Source organism: Vanellus vanellus (genome assembly GCF_965231255.1).
Source record: "Vanellus vanellus genome assembly, chromosome: Z".
Taxonomy (NCBI): domain Eukaryota; kingdom Metazoa; phylum Chordata; class Aves; order Charadriiformes; family Charadriidae; genus Vanellus; species Vanellus vanellus.
In genome coordinates this window covers 82,767,308-82,773,307 of record NC_138908.1, presented here as the reverse complement: position 1 = coordinate 82,773,307, position 6,000 = coordinate 82,767,308, and positions in this window count along the sequence as shown.

Below are 6,000 nucleotides of genomic sequence, written 5' to 3'. Positions count from 1 at the left end.
TTTGCTCTAAGTTTTGATGTGCAACAGCGTCTGTTTATTGTGACAGTCTTATTTCAAATTTATTCTAAGTAACCCACGGAGGCCTTGCAGTTCTGCTGTCTGTGTTGCACATGGCAACAGTCTGGTAATTAGAGGTGGATTAAGCGCAAGACCAAAAAAAAAAAAAAACAACAAGTAATATTTTTTAATGAAAAATTCTGAAGCTTTTTCATTTCAATTTACCTCACTTAGCTCAAAATGTAAATATCCAAGTATTTGAGAGACTTTCAACTATTGTGTCAATGAAAAGAAATATCACAATCTTTTTTTAAAAAATATCATTCTGTGGAAATGTAATAAAATGCAGTTCTTGTAGAAGAGACATTTAGATTAAACATTTCCAGAAATAGCTGCACAAGTTTTTTCCTTTTGCTGTTTTAAGAAAGGTGAGGTAGGGAAGTCATTTTTTTATTAAAATGAAAAGACTCAGGTTTAACAAAATATATGTTCATTAAAAAAAAAAAAAAAAAAAAAACAAAAAAACACAAAAACCAAAACACAACAACAACAACAACAACAAAAAACATAAAAAACCCAACTTGGTCACCTTCAGGGTTAAACCCCCTTCAGGGTTAAACACAACATGGTGCCAGATTTGGCAGCTGAGTGGCAAATGTACAGCACACCTATGCTAGGGAAAGCACAGGACACTTTAAAATACATTGAAAATCTCCTGTCTGGCTCCAGTAAACATAGTTCAGATACCTGGCATGAGATAAATGTGGATCATGAAGTTCACCACAGACCAAAAGTGAATAAAAAGCTTCTATGTCCAGCCTGTGTTGACCTGGAACTACTTCTTTCATCCTGCCACTGATCTCCATCCAGTCATGTGCAACAGTGACCTGATGTTATAGCTTGACCCAAACAGCCCCAGAAGACAGGAATCACCCAGGTATTCCGAAAAAAAAAAAAAAAAAAAAAATATATTTTCAGTATTTTTCAGTATTTTGTTTATTCCTACATGTCTGTTGGGAATATCAGGAGTGTTTCCTCCATGCACAAACTCACATGGGTAGCACACTCTATCACATCCCTGGAAGGAAGGAAGAAGAAACGGATCTCCTTATTATTTACCTGTAGGAACATCCCCCAGTGACATTATTTTCTCCAAGAACTCTTTGTTGGTTCATAGCATCGTAACAACAAAGCCTGGGTGCTGATTTTGTGACCTTAATGACTTCTTGTACTGTGATGGACGCAGGGTTCAAGACCTGAGAGCCGCTATCAAAGAGTTTAGAAATATTAATTTGCTTTCATATATATATTTATTTTTTTATATGTCTATATATATTTATATAACCCATGAGCAAATTAAAGTAATATTTTGGTTTTTTACTTGGAGAAAAACATTTCCTCTCTTTCAATTCTCGTGGACCTGGCCAGTAAATACTAAACTGGGAAATGATAATCTGGTTCGTGTTTGCTACAAGTATTATAGATCCTTTTGAATCGGCAGAGAAGTTCAGAAGATTGTTTTTTTTTTCTTTCCTATACAGAGGATTTGTTGTGAATAAGAATGAAACTCTGCTTTGCTGATAAATACAAAAGCATGACCTATAAGAATTTTTCTCTCTCTCCTTTCATTTTATTGACAAACTTTGGGGCATGCATCCCGTCTGCTGTGAGGCAGGAATTTGCATAAGTCAGAGGGCACAGAATAATGCTTTCCTTTTTGCTATTCCTGCAAACTAAATGTCTGCAAATAAGCTCCCAACCCCTGCTATGATCCAGAGAGGTGATCAAAGAGCAGAAAGATAAATGGCTTAAAAATAAGGCATGCTTGGCCTTAAATAGTCTTGGGGAGTGGTAGTATTACTTCTATTCATTTTTTTAATTTATTTTTGTAGGAAGGAATATACAGCTGGATTTTATTTGCCAGATTTGAAAGAAGAAGTTAATTTCGAACTACAAAATTATTGAATTGAGGATCATAGCTTTCATCTTAATTATGCCTTATTTTTCCCTTATATAAGCCTTTATATACGTGAACATAATCTACAAACTGTTCCTGAAAATTGCTACATAATTTAGTGGGGACAAAACTAATAGATTTCTGTAGAAATATAACAGAGTTTCCTAATAAAAACAAATGAAAACCAGCTCATTTACAATCTATAGAACTTAGTAGCAAATTAAACCTTTCTGTATAAAATAGATCATTTTATCCCTTTTAGAACACTCTTCACATGCACTTACAAAATTAATGCCATTCTTTATTTTATTGAAACTTTATTTTTTATTATTAACAAAATATACCTTAAACTGCACATGAAACAGAGAATATTTCTGCGTAGCATAAAAAGGTAGCCAAAGTGAAGCATATTATACACATGTGAACAATAACATTTTTAAATGAAACAAAAAGATTTTGCAAGAGGAGTTTAATACCTTTATTAAACTCTGTGATTTCATAATTTTGTACATAATTCAAGGACCACATTCTCATTTACATTAAAGGTCTTTTGGAGATACCTCATATATTGAAGATATTTGGTTTGCCACAAATGATGTAAAGTATGCTAAATGTAAATGAAAATGAGATTATAAACGTTTCAAGATGTCTTTCAACAGTACCCCACTGACTTCACACACTTGTAAAAACTCCTACAGGATCTTTCTGCGAAGTAAAGGAAGCAGTATATCTGCTACTAACATCTCACAAAACAGAGGTGACTGTGCTGCTACTACAGATATTACATTAAAGAATTTGTCAGGATCTTATGGTTAACCATCCAAAAATAAGATGTGGGAATAATCTCCAGAGTTCAAACATCGAAATTCAGATACCTGTGTGTGAGCTAGATGCTTAATTTCTCATTATAGTAAACGGAATCTCTAACTGCCTAAACATAGGCAGCCAGAGCCATTCAAGATTGCTTAGAAAAGTGGTATCTAACATTTTTCGATTGTGTACCTCTATCAGTAAAAACTTTTGAGCACACATCGTCAACTTATGTGTATTTATTTATAAATTATTTGTATGTACTACTGTACTTAATATATTATGTACATCACAAAATATAAAACCAAAAAAATTGAAACAAGGATGAGATAGAGATGAAATAACCACTACTTTTAAAATGTTTAGGAAAGAGAGAAAAGAACTGAGGGATCACTGCATGTGGTCAGCAAAACTGGATGTGCTTCTGCTCTCCATTACAAGAGGTTCCTACATGTAACCCCATTGTGGGGAGGTCAGCAAAGAGCAGAGGTGGAATAACTGCAATCAGGCAGTGCCTACACCAATGTAATTCCACACGTCTTCTCGTCAGGGGACAGTCGGCCCTATACACCTGTACATTGGTCAGGAATATAATTCAGCTTTCTATAAAGAGACACGACACCATTTCAGCAGTGTTAACAAGGATAAAGGGTTGCACAGCTGCTTTCTTCAAGGTCAGACCATGGGTTTTTAATCTCAGATCTACCAGTGTCAGTTTTTCTCTTCATAAGAAAACCCAGAATGAAGAAATCGAGGAAAAATGGAGATAGAAATCCTGTTTGAAAAAAATACCCTCCAAATTAAAAAATAACCAAAACTCAAATAATCCCCAAACAACAACAACAACAAAAAAAAACAACCCAAAGCAAAACAACCCAAGCCCCATCTTAAATATAGAGCAAGTTCCAGAAAGAAGTTATATCTGTAGTACATCAAATACGGAAGGAGAGGGAAGCAATGCCAGCTGCTTGTCTGTGGCCATTCAGACTATGAGTTACTGAGCTTTGCTTCTGCCTGTTAGGGATTTCCAACCCTTTGCACAGGTGTTTGTCCTGGAAATGGGTTTTAGCCACATGGAATGAGAACTGAATTTCCTCGCTTGTCCCAGTTTAGGGCCTGTGGTTTCATAAGGCAGCTGAATCCCTAAAAAAAAAAACCAGGGAATATTACAGTCTTTTCCAATCTGAGCCACTCAATTTTTCTCTCTGCTACAGTGCTGATCAGCTGAAAAAACAATGATAGTGCACTTTGTCTAAAAGTGCCTATTTACTCTCAGTAATTAACCCCTAATTCAGTGGCTGGACAGATAAAGATAATAAAAGTATAAAACACCTGGTGTAATTGGAGCTTAAAAATGTCTTCTACCATCTGTATATTTTGCAGTATATGCATTTTCTTTCATCTCCATGCCACAAATCCTTGCTCAAAGGAGTCATTTGTCTGCATGAAAAGCTGTGGTTAAATCCCTCTTTTCTTTTTTTTTTTTTTCCCTCTCACAGCTTTTATTTATACATAGGTTCTTTATGGAACAACTGGTTATACTTGTTTTCTGATAGACGTATATATCATAATGTCAGATCTAGAAGTATTGGGATTTTCTGCTGTAATTGTATTTAATAATTTTCCGTTAAAAGAAAGTTTAGATAAAGAAACCACCTAAAGTTTTTACATTATTTTAAAAAAGATGTCCCATCTGAAATTAGTGGGAAGCAGGGAATGATCCATGCCAAATATTTAAAAAGTTCCTACTCAGGGGAATTAATCCATTGTTTTTATTAAGAAAAATGCTCAGATCAACCTGCTGAGCACTAATTCTAATTTTTGTATCAGCTTCTGTGGTTCTAATCCACTGTTTCTTGACAAGCCCCTTATGATGGCAACCGTGGGACAAGTGTAGCTGGCAACGTGCGTTGTTTCCATTAGTGTACAACACCAGCTTCGTTCAGAGATGGAGAGTTTCTTTCATCCGGGGGCTGAACACAGTCAAAGGGTATTGTGCTATTGGCACCTGGTAAACGAAAATCAGGTTGACAGCTGTGAGCTGTGAGGAGCAAAGAGGTGACTCCGAACAAACAGTTAGGTGTAAAATGGTTAGGTGCCATGCTCTTTAGGAAGTGAAATAAGAGTTAACTGTGGATACCTTTGGAGGTCTATGTCCAACCAGCCAATCCCAGTTGTATGCTGGTGGACTGATGGTTTATGTCCTTGTCCCTGGTCTCTGAAATATCTGACATCATTCATAATTTCGTTGGGGGAGGAGTTAGTAACACAGGACAGGAAGAGACTTCCTGGATCACAACTCACAAGAAACTAGGCGAACTGTGTTTATTCCAGAAGAGACAACAGGATGGCAATGCTTCTTCCTCCACCGTGAAACTAAAAGTCACAAAATAATCTCCATCATCCAAATCAAGGATAGAATGGTTATTATTTTCCACTAATTGATTTAATGTTAGGAGTAATTTGGCTTCTTAAATAACCCATTTCACAGTTTACAGAAGCGAAGCTCTTTGGAAAACTTGGCAGCGGTCTGCATCTCCTTACTAGTACTTCTGGCTGATTTATCAATTTGAAAATGTGTTGTAATCTGCATAAAAATGGAGTCTGCAAACTGATTTGGATTAATCAGGTCTGACTGTAATTCCTTTTGGTATCCTCATTTGAACAGCACATCAATCACGATGACCTCTTTTGATAATAATGTTACCGTAATATCTAATTTCATATTAATTCCATTGTAATTTAGTGGGCTTTCATTCTAACAGTAATTCCTATGGAATTGCATCTGACATCCCCATGAATACCAAAATAACTCAACATGATAAATGTTATTACATTGAATACCAAAGGAGGCAATAATGATTTGCCATTTATAATAAAATGTTGCCCACAAACCATTAGTGGACATTACTGCCTAGTGTTAAGGATGTTCCTGTGTAAATCTGTCCACATCCAACTACATCCTGAATGTCTCCCCTGTGTGCCAACACGAGCTTGAAAAGAGTTGCTCGGGCACCCATTTTCCGGACTCAAGACAGAGATGATTTATCATCAGCCACTGAACCCATTCAATCAGTGATCTCATGTTGAATCTCACAAGCCAAACCTCGGCAGCCTGTCAATGAGAAAAGCTTGAAAGAGCACAGAGATGGTTTCCAGCAGTGATTGTGCCAAGATGCTTCCTGATATCCTCATTTCTCATTAGTGTTAAATTAGTCCCTCCACGCAATAGTAAC